The 15752-nt window shown below is 40.6% G+C and overlaps 1 pseudogene; it reads right to left on the bottom strand.

The window, feature by feature from the left end:
* Positions 1-1479: 1479 nt before the first annotated feature.
* Positions 1480-7498, bottom strand: LOC110553965 (trypsin-4-like; annotated as a pseudogene).
* Positions 7499-15752: the final 8254 nt, after the last annotated feature.

Here is a 15752-nt window from a genome sequence, read left to right as displayed (position 1 = left end):
ATATTAGACATATAATATAGGATAAACCTACTAAAATCTGTACACCTAAAGAAACTAATCAAGAAGGAGGACTCTAGCTAAAAATGCTGAATCCCCACTCAGAAAGGCAAAGAGGATAGACATCAGAAGAAGGAGAAAACAGGGAACAGGACAAGAGCCTGCCTCTGAGGGCCTCTGAAAGCTTCTACACTGTAGGGTATCAAAGCAGATGCTGAGACTTACAGCCAACCTTTAGGCAGAGTGCGAGAATCTTATGAAAGTGGGAATACTAAGTCCTGGTGAAGACAGGAGCTCCACAAGGAAAGCAACAGAACCAAAAAATCTGGACACAGGGGTCTTTTCTGAGACTGATACTCCAACCAAGGACCAGTGACGGAGATAACCTAGAACCCCTGCACAGATGTAGCCCATGGCAGTTCATTGGAAAGAGTGGGTTCCATAGTAATGGGAACAGGGACTGTCTCTGACATGAACTGATTGGCCTGCTCTTTGATCACCTCCCCCTGACAGGGGAGCAGCCTTACCAGGCCGCAGAAGAAGACAATGCAGCCACTCCTGATGAGACTTGATAGACTAGGATGAGAAGGAAGGAGTGGAAGAACTCCCCTATCAGTGGACTTGGGCTGGGGCATGCATGGAGAAGGGGGAGGGAGCATGGGACTGGGAGGGGAGGAGTGAGGGGTTTATGGGGGGATGCAAAATAAATAAAGTGTAATTAATTAAAATTAAAATACTTAGAAAAGGAAAAATATATCTAGCTAGGAGATTCTAATGAGAGATAATATATGTCATTTGTCATTTGGGGTCTAGCTTAGGAGCTTTTCCAGTGTTCCATTCATTCACCTGAAAATTTGATGATTTCATTTTTCTAACAGGTAAATAGTATTTCATATTGTATATGTATCACACCTTCATTATCTACTCATCTGGTTGAAGGACTTTTACATTGTTTCTATTTCTTAGCTATCATACCTAATCTGGCAGAAATCTGCTACTCTCTAACTGAACTATAAAACCTGCTCAACAAGAAGTAAAGTATGGCTGGTACTGAAAACCAAACAAATACCTAGCGTCAGGGAAGTCATGGATCCTGCAGAAGAGCCTACATCCACTACTTTACTAAATCAACATAATTCCTAATTACATTTTCAATATTTGTCCTCGTGTCTACAGGTGTGTGTAGTCCTCAGTCTGCATGAAGAAACTTCTCTTGGCTACTGATGGAGAATTTTAAAGAAAACCATAACCAATAGAAATGTTGTATTGTGAAAGGCAGTGCTAGTTGATTCACCTACAAAACAACTTCTAACTGCTCAGGAAACTTGGTGTAAAAGAAGGTAGAAAGATTATAAGAGTCCAAGCATGACTGAGCTTGGTGTGAGATTGTGTAGGCAAAAGGTAGATGAGAAAGTGGTAGGTAGAAGAAAAGGCAATGTAGTCCTTTTAGACTACTTCCTACAGATTAGGGACAGGAAGCTTCTAGGGGCAAGTCCATTCATCTTCTTCAGAATATCCAGCAATCCTACAAAACAGCAAATCAGAAATCCAGTAATCCAGCATTAGTAAATGCAGTATCAGGAACCAGTAACAGCAGGGAGCAGCAGCAGAAGAGGCAGCAGAAGAGGCAGGCATTGCTGCTTCAGCCCTCTCAAGAGATCTATGCCCAGCCTGCACCATGTCTCAGAGGGCAAGAGTTGTCTTGGGCATGGTCTTCCCACCTGGGCATGTGTGGCACCAGGCTGGCAATCATGCCAGGCTTGCTCTGCCTGACCAGGCCAAGGCACTGGTTTGGGGATCATTTGGGGTGCTCTGCACACCCATGCCATGTGGCACATGGCAGAGCTTCATCTCAGAGCTTTTCTGCCAGGATTACATGGCATCAGGCTCAGGATCCCAAGAGAGATTAATTTGTACTAGATATGCAATTGATGCATTCTTCCTGGGGATTACTAGTTCTCCCTCTCTCAGTATTACTTCCCTGTAGTTAATTGTGTAAACTTGTCTGTGACCTCATGGGCTTGTCCATGTCCACTTTGGCATATATGTTGTTGTCACATGGGTAAGAGTTTATGGGTGTACCTTCTGATATAATTAGAAGAAAGAATCTTGAAGTGAGATTTTCCTTTCTTTAAAAACCCAGTTATATTCTTGGGGCAATCCAACTGAGTCTTCAGGTTTTGCTGTCTCATTCTGATTCAGTGGAAGCTTGCTGTTTCTGTTGAATCTTGTTGATTCCTGTTGCTATTTGGAGTTCATGTTTGGACTGGACTGCTGGTATCCAGACAACAAAGAGTGGACTTACCCCAAGAAAATACTTCTAAAAAGGTATACAATCCCTTTTTCTAATAATCTTTTTCTCCCATCCCTGGTCAGTGGATTGAAAGGGAGGCAGAACACTAAATAAAGTATGTTATAAAATCTCAGCCTACAGAATGAAACAATAGCATATCGAGAGGACTTCCAGTAAAGAGTCAGTATTGATAGCATAGCAGAAGCCAGGGGCCTTGAACAAGATCATTTACTCATTACAATAAACATTTGCAAGTGCAGACAAAAGTGAATATTGTGAGATGCTGAAGCCCCACACAGATTCTACAAGATTTTTTTTTCTCTTGAAAGAAAGTTTGCAAGGACAGGAGGAGGATACAAAGAGATAGGAAGATGAGTGGGTTTGGTTGCATGATGTGAAATTCACAAATAGTCAATGAAAAGTTTAAAAATTACAGAATGGTCAGGGTACAAAGCTAAACAGAGAATTCTCAATAGAGGAATGGCAGAGAAACACTTAAAGAAATGTTCAACATCCTTTGTCATCAGGGAAATGAAAATCAAAATGACCCTGAGATTCTACCCCACTCCCATCCAAATGATTAAGATCAAAAATTGAAGGGATGATGGATGTTGTAGAGGATGTGGAGAGAGGGGACTCTTCTTCCATTGTTCAGGGAATATAACCTTGTACAACCACTTTGGAAATCAATCTGGCACTTTCTCAGAAAATTAGGAATAATGCTACCTCAAGATTCTGCTCTTGGGCATATATCCAAAAGATACTAAACCATAAAACAAGGAAAATTGCTCAGATATATTCATAGCAGCAACTATGTTCATAGCAGCCAGAACCTGGAAACAACTGAATGTCCCTCAACTGAAAAAGAGATACAGAAATTGTGGTACATTTACACAATGGAAGACAACTCAGCAACTGAAAACAAGGAAATCATGGAATTTGCAGGCAAATGGTGGGAACTAGAAAAGATCTTCCTGAGTGAGGTAACACAGAAGCAGAAATACACATATGGTATATACTCACTTAGAAGTGGATATTAGCCATTTAACAAAGAACAAACATCCTAAAACCCGTAGTCCTAAAGAAGCTAAACAACAAGGATGACCCTAGAGAATGGGCTACGTTGTCATAAAGGGAAAACAGCATAAAAAACAGAAGTAGGACAAGACAGAGAACAGGACAGGAGCCTTCCACAGGGGACCTCTGAAAAACTCTACCCATCAGGGTATCAAAGGAGATACTGAGACTCATAACAAAACTTTGGGCAAAGTGCAGAAAACCTTATGGAAGAAGAGAGATAGAAAGACTGGAGGGAGCAGGAACTCTACACGGAAACCAACAGAGCTAAAAAGAAAAAAATCCTACGTCCAGGAGGTTCTGCAGAGACCAATACTCCACCCAAGGACCATGCATGGAGAGGACATAGACCCCATGCTCAGAGGAAGCCCATAGTTTCCAAGTGGTTGCACTGCTAAGGTGGGTAGATGCTGTCTCTGACATGAACTCAGTGACCAGGTCTTTGTTCACCTCCCTCTGGGGGGTGCAGCCTTACCAGGCCACAGAGGAAAACAATGAACCTAGCTCTGATGAGACCTAGGGTCAGGGTAGGCTAGAGTCAGATAGGAAGGGAGGAGAAACTCCCCTATCAGTGGAAGGGGCATAATGTGAGAAGAGGGAGGATCAGAGAGACTGGGAGAAGAGGGAAGGTGGCTAAAGCCAGGATTCAAAGTGAATAAATTGTAATAAATTAATAAATGAATTAATTAATTCGAAAACAAACATACAAAAATATGTGAGTGACAAAGTGGGAAAGTAAATGTGGTCTGCTAAAGGAAAGTAGTAATAAAATAACTTTTTAAAGATTTCTTTGGCTTCCTTTAAAATTTTTTGCTTCACTATTTATTCATTATATATCCCAATTGAAGCCCCCCTCCCTCAACTCTCATGCAGTCTTACCCTCCTTCTCACTTCCCCCATTCCCTCTCCTAGTCCACTGAAAGGAGGAGTTCTCCACCATTGCCATCTGCCCATAGCTTGTCATGCCTCATCAAGACTGCCTGGATCCTCTACTCTGTGGACCAGTAAGGCCACCTCACCAGGGTCAAGTGATTAAAAAGCAGGCAACTGAGTTCACGATACAGGCCCTCACTAGGACCTCTCACTAGGAGATTCACATGGAGACTGAGCTGCCAATAGGCCACATCTGAGCAGGGGGTCTAGGTCCTCTCCATGCATGGTCTTCCATTGGTGCATCAGTCTCTGCAGGACATGCTGGGCTCAGATGCTGAGAATCAAGGCCAAACTTTGGGCAGAGCACAAGGAGTCTTATGGAAGAAGAGGGGATAGAGGGACATGGAGACAATGCCCTAGAGCTCTCCATTTCAGACCAGAGGGCCACCAGAGCCACCCTGGGAAAGAGGCATACAGGGCATCAGAAAAGGCATGTGGAATACGGCTCTATGCATTAAAGCCAATACCTGTTTACTCACGTGCTCACTTGTTTCATTTTACTCTTAGACCATCTGCTATCCTCACTACCTTGGTGAACCCAACACAGAGCCCCTTATTCCCCACAGAACCACCACAGAACATGTTCTCTCTCACACCACTAGGCTTTGAAGCCCCCATTCCCAGAAGAGCAGAGCTCTGCATAAGGGGAGGGTGCAGCATGAGTGGAGAGGCAACAATCCTTGCCTCTCTCTAGGAAGCCAGCACAGACCCTGTTAGCAGTGATCTTTCCAGGATAGGAGTTTTCTCAGTCAGCTAGAGGCAGCAGAGGGACATCCAGGCACTGGAGCAGGTCTGGATCATTGACTGTGAGGAAAAGAAAAGACTGAAGAATACTATAGTCAGACAATATTAGAGTGTTGAATCAGTTGGAAAGCAGTAGACTGTTTGCTAAGACACTAAGTTTCACTTAGAAACAACAGGATTTGATCCAGAATATACCCTGGTGATATCCTTCCTGAGAGAATAAAAGCACATTCAACATGTGCTTGGCCACCATTCTAGGGATCAGTTCATTTGTTGAGGAAATTTCTCTTGGATCTGTTGCAGAACCTGTATGTGCTGTGCACATGCAATATATATGAAGTCTAGAAACCAGTGGGAAATTGTCAGAGATGGGGGTGCTTGGAGAGTACAGAAAAATAGAAGTAGTGGGTGTCAGGTCCTACTCACCACCGAAACTGAGGGTGTTGCCCCAGCCAGAGATGAGGAACTGAGTGCGAGCATGTGGACAGGAGTTGGGGAGAGCCACAGTGGTCACCAGAGCATTGAGGGTCACAGGGGAAGAGAGCTTAATCAGCATATTGTTACAGTCTGCATTCTTACTATGGTAAGCAGGGTGCTTGAAGATCTTGGCAGCAGTGACAAATTGCTCATTGCCCTCAAAGACATTGCTGTTGTGTTTTCCCACTCTCCCTTGGATGCAGCTCTTGGGAAAATAATACATGCCAGGCTCTTTTATTCTATGACTCAATATATCACAAGTTTCTCAAGGTGCTCACTCTTGTGTGGCTCTGAAGACTGAAAGATCTTGAAGAATAGGGAAGGTGGGTTAGGTTCTGTTTGGCAAAATCTCCCCTTCTTCTACAGAGAGAGTTGGTGTTCAGGGCTGAGGTGAAGAACTGCAGTATAGACTACTCTTCATTCTAATATACCCAAGTAACTGCAGGGTCATTTGAAGCTCTCTTCATCCACTGTGCCATTGTTCACTACACACAGATATTTTAATCCTCATTTCTTTTCCAGAGGATGTTATATTGTTCTTTTTTAACCAGAAGGGTCCATAGCAGATTCATCATATGATTATGAGACCTTCTGAGACCTTCTGTTAATCCCAACTCCAAATCTAATAAGTCACAATCTAGATTATGAGGTTGTGCAGTCCATGATTTAAAAATGTCTTTTTACCCACACTCAAGATTTAGAGCTCAATGTGGGGACAATATTACTCCTCCCCAAATAGAGTATAGAAGTGACAGGTGAAGAAAATGAATGATAAAGTCATCTTTAGCTGTATTGTTGAAAACTCTGATACAATTTCTTGTTATAGATTTCGGGTGTCAGTTGTGAAAATCCTTGTCAGCTTTCTCATTGGTTTGTAATGGTGAGAAATAAACCTTTCTTCCATTCAAGATGCACTCTTCTTTCTATTTTATGTTTCCTTATATATTCATTTATCATTTATTTATTTTTTAGTGTGTGGTTGTATGTGTGTTTGTGTGGTGGTGAAACATCCAGTTATATGTCAGGGTTTATCCAAAGGCAGTAAACATCAGCTTCTGTCACTATTTTCTCTCCTTCCTGTCTTTCACTTCCCCCTACCACTTCACAACTTGTCCATACACATGCCTCGAGTAAAGATTCCACAGCCTGTTGGCACTGTAGAGAGGAAACCATCATTTATTATTTGTAGCAGTGATCTGCAGACAACACCATTGGTCACTGATGAGGGACCCTCCACAGAAGTGGTACCTAGAGTTCAGAGACAACTGGGAGGGGACAGAATGCTCCTGGCAGGTGTATCCTCCAACAATCTCGTCATCATCACCATTAGGGAAAGCAACTAGAGTGAAGATATAAAAGAGAAGAAATTCATCAAGATTGTGGAGGGATGACTGCTCAATTCCATATTATCTATCCCTTTTTAGTATTACTTTCTAAGCAGAATGACTGAGAAAATCAGGAAAAACTCCACCCTCAGTAGGCAACACAGGATTTGATATATGCCAATGAAAAGGAATACAGGACAGATAACTAGATCTGAGGAAGGATCAGAACTCTTCAGAGTTCCAGAGGAAAAAATAGAAGAAAAGACCAGAGAATACAATGTGATCTACTGCATGTCACTTGTCTAACCCATTGCTTATTTCCCTCTGATTCATCAATAACTATACTGTAAGATTCCTAGAATGGTTGCAGCTGTACAAAACTTTCATTTTCTTCATGCTCAATTCAGCCTTCCTTTGAGCTTCTGAAATGAAGGTCCTGAATTTAACAAAGGATGTTATGGACCTTGCATTAAGGGAGACAGGCATGAAGAAAAGCTTGAAAGATTACAAGACTGGAAAACAGGATGCTGGAGAAGGAATATGATCATTAGGCTTCAGGTAGTAGAACAGCAGTGATTACAAAATCAGGACAAGAGATGGTATGAAACTCACCCTCAGCTCCCACAAGGGCCAATGTCAGGAGTGCTTTCATGGTGGCCAAAGTTAATGAGCAGTGAAGCAGAGAAGGCCTTTATATCCTTGAGGATGTAGAACTCTGCTTCTTGGGGTGGGAGTGGGATGTCACTGGGTCTTCCTGAGCAAACAAAGCAGTATTTTCACTCCTAAATTTGTACATTAAATCTTTTTTTGAGTTCTTGGCAGCAGGAAAGCATCAGGTATCCAGGAAAATGTTCTCAGAAAAGGGGAAGGGAAATAGATAATTCTTTAAAGGATGCTAGAATGGGGAAAACAGTGGTATTTCAGCCCTTATTTATACAGCTCTGTGTTATTAGACAAAATTGGTGAGTGTAAGAGAAAAAAGACTCTACGGAATTATTAAACATACATCAATGTGCGTACATAGCTTTTAATAAATTTGAAGAAGACTTGGTTCTGGTAGATAGCGGGGCTCTTTGAAAAACCTCACCTAAAAGAATCTGTCAATGATTCCTCAATTTTTTGTTTGTTCTTGGCCAATCTACTTAATAAGAAGAAAAACAGAGGAACTCTACAGACCAGCACTGGCACATCAATGATGTTTAGAAATGTTTAGAATTCCTAATATGGGTGGGCTTTTAGAGAATATGCTTTCTAACTAGGCTCTTGGCTTTCATTCAGACATGTATGACTGAGAATGTGTGAAGCTTGAATGAAAATATCTTACTTTGTAGTGGAGCAGAGAAGCACCTGAACACAAAGGTCAAGCTCTGCATTAATTTCAAGATACCAGACTCTCATACTCATGTCATATCAAAGATACCCAGGAATTTTGAGAAGAAACAAACAATACTGTTGGCACATACCATGATGATCCTTTGGACTATCAGTGCTGTCCTGGATATTTATATTAAAATTAACTTCCCTGTGCTCCAGCTCTAACATCCTGTGCTATAAGTCTATACTCATTTTGAGGAATAGAGTTTGAGCAATGTCCAACCTGACTTCTGAACAAGAACAAGGTACACTTAGAAGTGGGAGAAATATGGATATTTCAACTATATATGCAACAAGAATACAATGCTGTGCTCAGTCAGTGACAAATGTTCTTGTACGAGATCCTATTTTTTAAAATCAAATCATCCCAAGAGTCAGCTTCTATTTTAGTATGGTACAACCCAGCCATAGAAGACCAATACTTGACTGGGTGTCAGCTTGTGGCTTTTACAATACCCAATTAGAAAAACCCTCCTCTCAGATGTTTTTCTCTAAACTGACCCCAGGTATAAGAAAAAGTACATTGGCGGTCAGATCATGTTTGAGTTCCCTGAAAAAGTAGTGATGGTTGGAGCAGTCCATTAACATGAGAGAAACTTAGCTAAACTTTTGGCAATGGTCTGAGGTGACAAACTAGAGAGTAAAGAAATTAGAAATCAGAGTGTAAAAACTTGGGGCTGATAACATGGGGCTCATAACATATTGTGGTCCTATTACTGACATGGCTACCTGAGTTTCACAGACCTGAATGGCCATGTAGAATTGTCATTTCTACATGTGGTTTCTCATTTATTAGCTCCTGGCTCATTCCTAATTGAATGGTCTGTCATGTTGGCATATCTGTCAAGTTTTTCAGACTATTCCAAAATTTCGTGTTCCTCAATCATGTTAGTATAAGATTCTGAAAGGATTGATTTGAATGGATTCCTTTTTACAAGAGAAGTTATCTAAAATTGACATGCTGTCCCAAGGCCATAGGAGGATGTGGAAATTATTGGAGCATGTGAGACTGAGTACAGGTGGCAGCTAAATGTTCTGCTGACAATCAAACAGAAGTTCCCAATGGAAAACTACTTTTGGTATTTGTCTTTCTGGAAAATATGAACAGAGAATTCTCAGGTTCCTTGATATTGCACTGTTTCTTGCTTTAATTGGTATAGGGGCTATCCATGGGGTTTCTTTCCCTGGAGCATGACTTCCATAACACTCCTGGTGTGTTCCTATGGTCTTGAAGAAAGTGTGTTAATAGGAGAGGCATTTGAGGTCTCAGATGCTCAAGCCAGGCCCTGTGACTAATTCTCTCTGTGTGGTGCCTACCAATCAGGGTGTAGAACACTGGCTCCTTCTCCAACAGCACCATGTCTGCCTGTGTACTGAATGTTTCCCATCATGATGACAATGGACTGAACACCTGAACAGTAAGCCAGCCCTAATTAAATGCTTGCCTTTATGAGAGTCAGTGTCTCGTTACAGGAACAAAACCCTAAGAATCTAACTCATCTACAAAACCTTCAGTATACAGTGGTGATCTTCCTGCATGATCTGCTGCTATAACACCGGCACCAAATGGGTAGGAGTAATGCTACATTATCTATCTGGACTTAAAACCCACTGAATGAGATGGAACCCAAACCTGACACTTGGAAGGTGGCCAGGAATCTGTGAATAGACAAGCCAGGGACCTAGGAGAAAAATTAAATACTGGAGTTCTGCTGAACGAACATAGCAATAGCAATAAAATGATTCCTAGTAATATTCTGCTATATTCATAGATCAGGGATTTACTTGGCCATCATCAAAGAAGCTTCCTTCTGCAGTAGCTGAGAATAAGTACAGAGAACAACAACTGGACAATGTACAGAGAATGAAGGAAATTGTAACATTCAACCCAAAATGTGAAGTCTCCATCAAATCCTCACCCTCTTACCTCAGGGAACTTGGCATAAGAGTCCACAAAAAGATTGTAGAAGCCAGGGGATGACACCAAAGAAATAAGGACTCTACACACACCAAAATTGAGACACATATGAATTCACAGATGCCTGCATGGTTCTAAGCCAAATAGGTTTCTGGCACTGAGAGGGAAAGGAGACAGAAACCCCCAACCTTAACCCAGAAACTATCTTCACCTGACAACTGCCTGCAAAAGAAACATTGGTTTTCTCCAACAGAAGTCTCACTGGGTTTAGAAACCATATATCCAGACAAGCCCTTTTGCTTTCTTTTTTGCTCTTTATTGCCCCCATTTGTTTGTTTTATCAGTGTCTGGTTTGTTTGGTTTTCACTTTTTCAGTTAAGTGCTTATTTTCCAAGGAGAGGGAAAAAGAAATGGTCTGGATTTGGTAGGTACATGGGGTCTTGGAGGAGTTGGGTGACAAGAAATAGTGATCAGAATTTAGTGTATAAAAAAATACCTTAAGGAAAAATGTAAATTAGAAACATTAAGGAAAATTAAGTGAACATAATAGTAATAATGGAAGTAAATAAATAAATAGATAAATAAATAAATAGATAGATAAGAAAACCACTAAAATTTGTAGATGAATGAGAAAGGAGCACACATGTGACCCAAGCAGAAAAAGAACCAACAAAATTAGATGAATCAGTACAAACCCCTCAATAACAACTAACTGGAAATGTTATTAACTCTCCAATTAAAAGATTCAGGGTGGTAGGTTGAATTAAAAAACAAACTGATGAATAAATATCTTGGAGTTGAATTTAGTGATAGAGAATAATACTATTGTGCTCTTTAAATGGAAAATGGATGGATTTGATATTTTTATTTGAAGTGAAATTCGCAAACCACAATTATTGCATTGTTCACTTATAAGGTGAACACATACCATCAAAGCAGAATGGAGACAATTGGGAGGATGAACATGTCAAGGGATAATAGTGAGAAGGTCAAAGAAGGTAATGGGAAGAACCAACAGAAGAAATGAACAAAAATACACATGCTTGAAAATATCATAGGAAAAAATACAATGTGGTATATTAATTCTAAAATTTGAGGTGGGGAAAGGGAAAGAAAATTTGTTAAGGCACTAAAATGAAAGTTCTGTACAAGTACCCAAACTTCTTTGGTGACTCAATGGGATATGACCAAGGCAGCAAGAACAGCTGACCACTCAGTTGAAGCATGGCAGGGAGGCACCACAGCTGTATATGTTTGACCTTTCCATGAATGATTTTTTTCTCATTATGCTCCACATTAATAATTTCTCAACATTGTGTCAAACATCTGCTATTCTTTCCTCTGGTTTGATTACTCTGTTAATAATAGTTTTCACTGTATGTTATTTGATTTATTCCATTTCATAGTACCAAAATGATTCTCTTTCATAATTTCTAATTCATGGCTGAACTTCTTGGTCTAGACTAGAATTGTACTTAATTTATTTAATATTGAATTTCATCTTCCTTATAATGATTACTATTTTATATAAATGTTCATGAAATTTATATTTACCATATTTCTTCTTACATATTATCCCACTTTCCTAAACAACCAACTTTAGGTTCTTGCTCATTCACTCAAAAACATAAAACAAAAAAATTAAACAAGCATGATAAAAAAAAGAAGAAACTTAATAAGACAAAAAAACTAAACTAAAGTAGAGTAAAAACCATGGAGATCATTTTCTGTTGATCAGCATACATATACATGTGGCCTTTCCTAATGTGTGGTTGGATATTCAGTGACACTCCATTGGTGAACATTTATTTTCTCCTGTTCCAAGATATCAATTGCAAATTGCTTCTTGCATAGGCATGGGATCCTGTGTCTCATTCCCCCTCTCAATGCTAGGATCTTGTCTGTCTTGAACTTGATTGGGTCTTGGGCAGCTGCCCTGAAACAGATGGGTGTTCAGGAACTGAACAGAACTGGCCCCAACTGGCCTCCCCTCTGGAGAGCAGGACCTGCACCTTGCCTGGACATCACAGTGGAAATGGTCCTTGTAGCAACAGAATTGGAGAACTCTGAGGGCAAAATATGGTAGTACTATCCTTTCCACAGCTCTGCCTTGAGGTGGCACAGGTATGGAGGTGATGCCTTTCCCACCCCCAGCCCCTCAACTTCTGCAGCAGTTGGAAGATCTGGTCACAGATCTTGGTGATATGGCCTTGACCCTTGCTAGCTGCCAAACTCAGGAGAGTGGGCTCTGTTCATTGATTAGGCAGCACAATAGTGCTGGCCATGTTTCAGGTGGCACTGGTAAGCCAGACAGATGGGCATAAACACTGGAGAGCTGGCCCTGCCTCTTCTCTAGAATCTGACATGGTGTGGAGTAGGTGAGGTGGTAATGATCTCCCAACTTTTCCCTTGTCACTTGTGGTAGTCTACAAAGCTGACCCAGAAGGACAGAGAGCAGGAGATCTGGCCACATCTCTCATTGGTGGGATAGTCGTCCCCACACCTCAACTGGGCAGTGCAGTGGAACAGGCTCTGGAGCTCTGGGTATGGGTTAGCCAACCCTGAAGTCCTGAGGGGAAAAGAGCTGCTCAGGAGGTATGGGGCTGCCTAGGCAGAACAGTGCTGGAGAGGTTACCCTGGTGGTGAAGATAGAGAAGACCAGGCAGGCTGACTACCTCAGCTATCATCAAGGACCATATCCAAGACTTTGATTTGGCACACCCCAAAGTCTACATCATCTGGGAATTGTTCAGGCCAGGGAAAGGACTAGTCTTTCTTTTCCAAAGCTTCAGGATCTCCGTATAAAGGGCAACAACAGGCTAACCAGAAGAAGTCCAATTAAAGAGGTAACACTGAAGACACGGAAGACAGAGATCACAAAGCAGACTCATTGCATTGAAGATTTGCAAGTAAAGATGTGTAGACCAAGGGGTCTATTTCAGGAAACATTATGACACTCTACAGCTTCCACAATGAGGTGATTTCTATGTTTTATTTTGTTTGTCTGTATGTTATTTGAGGGGCTAGCAAGGACAAACAGCAGATATAAGTGGATGTGGAGATGAGTGAGACTGCTTTACATAATTTGAAACTCAGAAAGAATCAATAAAAGATTTTTTAATGAAGAAGAAAATAAAACAGTAACTTGTTAACTATATTACCTAAAATTTACTTGCTACTCAACTAACCATAATGATATCTTAACACACTGTTAACTGGCTATGAGCAACACTGTGTTAAGGGGCCTTAAGTGGGTGAGGGGTCATGGTAAGGCAAGGCTCTGAGACACAGTGCCACGTAAAAGAGAAATTGTGTGTTCAAGCTCTGCCAAAAAAAATGGCAGGAGGAGGCAGATGTTTAACTTCTCTCCTCAGAACTTCTGGTCTCCTTAGCAGTGCCCTTTAGATGCCACCTGTAGGAAATCTCACACTCCACAAGAGTTTACATATCTTTTTGGAGCTTTAAGACATATGCAAATTTTAGAAAATTCCATCTGAACTACAGTTTCATTCTTATTAATTACAGATAATTTCTTTTTATACTTCACCATAAACCAATTTTAAAAAGGAAAGTGAAGCTCTATATATAAGCACTGTAGTACATGACTGTTGAGTGAAATGTATTAAAAATCAATCATAAAATTTACAAATATATTAGTACTCCAGTTAGGCATGACCCCATCAACCATTTAATGAGATTCTGAGTATAGAAGAAGAGCTCTGAATAGAAAAATTCTGTTTTCTTCCCCAGGCCTCACAGAGTTATCTTGCCCAGTACATTCTGGAATCCAGCTCCTTCACCATTCTCCATCTATGACATCTCAAACTAATTATCTCAAACTAATAACTAGATTCTGAACTCAGCTTTTCCACTTTGAGCAACTTCTTTAGAACATTTGTTTATTTTCTAATTTGTGAGGATTTATTCATGTCCCTCAACAACACTAACATCAGAGCTACCAAAAAATTAGTAGGTGATGCAACAGGGTTCCTCAAATTGGTTCATGAAATTAGAAATAATCTCATATCTCATTTTTCAATACACTCCCTGAAGGCAGGTTAAGTCTCAAGAAAATTTAGTGTTGGGACTCAATGACTCTGCTAGAACTCATTCACGGTTCTTCTACAGGAAAATTTACTCAGAACTAAGCTGATAGAATAGTGTCACTGAAAACTATAGAAAATATCAGAACCCTCTTGTATTTTAATATAAATGTCTATTGGTGACTCATTTTCAGTGCAGTAATCTCTTTATTGAAAGCAATTCTCTGAACAGAGATGAGGCTTACTAACAGTCAAGTCTTTCTCATATCTAATGTAGATTAGAGACTTCTGTCTCAAACTCTGCTTCTGGAAGTGAGGGACATTTTAATATTCAATGCAGATTGTTAATGCAATCATGGAGATGTGAAAATGGATGATAAAAGCATGAACAGTCAGAGTCAAATGTCATGACAGAGAGGAAAAGGACAGTATGATATTGGTCTAAGTACAATATGATACTGGTCTACACTGGAGCATATTTGGAAAGCTCCTGCTCAAACTTCATTCTTCACTTTTCAAACACTCTCTGTGTATGATCTTTATTGAAAAGGAGATCCAAGTGAAAGCCTAGACTGTACAAATCATGCCTGTTTTACCCTTTGCTATGATGCTTAATGTTGTAACTCTGACTAGCAAAACTAGTTTTATGATCTTTCTAATATAATGAATGACTCTAGAGAAGAATCATCAGCTCAAACTAAAACTTCTAATCAAAGGAATCTTTAATAGCTGAGAAGCACATAAAGAAATGTTCAAAGTATTAGTCATCAGGAAAATGCCAATCAAAATGACTCAAAATGGCATCTTATAAGAGTCAAATGGCTAAGATCAGCAAGATCCAAGATGGCGGCACCTGGAGGACACTGTGTTTGAGGAGCAAGACAGCAGTGTTGGCACAGTGACCAAGAGAATGAACTTTGTGCCCTAAAACACAAGTGATTGTGATTTCCATATGAGAGGAAACCTCACTGTTTGGGAAGCAACTGGTTCCATTCTCAGGTCACCCAGCTAAAACCCAAAAGAGTTCCCCTGTCCAGACAGGCACTAGGTTGCCAGCCCAGAGCCACATTCCTCCATGTCCTGATAACCTTCCCAGGCTGAATTATGGGCACCAAAACACCAGAGACTGGGATTCCCAGTCATGAAAAAACCCCACAGGGAAGGAAGCAAATTGGACTGACCTTAGGTCACCCAGTCTATCCTTGAAAAAGGTCCCAGGGACCCAGAGTGGGGCTCCAGCCACCAGCCCAAAGTGGGGCACAAAGACAAACATCACCAACAGAATACAAGAGATGGCAGAGAGAATCATGTGGCAAGATACAAAGTCAACTCAAAAAAATCAAAAGCCCTCCTGTATACCAGAGACAAAAGGGCCAAGAAAGAAATCAGGGAAACAACACCCTTCACAATAGCCACTAATAACATAAAGTACCTGGGTGTTACTCTAACCAAGCAAGTGAAAGATCCGTTTGAAAAAAAAAAAAAAAAACTTTAAGTCTCTGAAGAAAGAAATTGAAGAAGATATCAGAAGATGGAAAGATCTCCCGTGCTCATGGATTGATAGGATTAAC

Source organism: Meriones unguiculatus, chromosome 3 (genome assembly GCF_030254825.1).
Source record: "Meriones unguiculatus strain TT.TT164.6M chromosome 3, Bangor_MerUng_6.1, whole genome shotgun sequence".
NCBI classification, from domain to species: Eukaryota; Metazoa; Chordata; class Mammalia; order Rodentia; family Muridae; genus Meriones; species Meriones unguiculatus.
The sequence above is the reverse complement of the archived record's forward strand: the minus strand, read 5'-3'. Positions and strand labels throughout refer to the sequence as shown.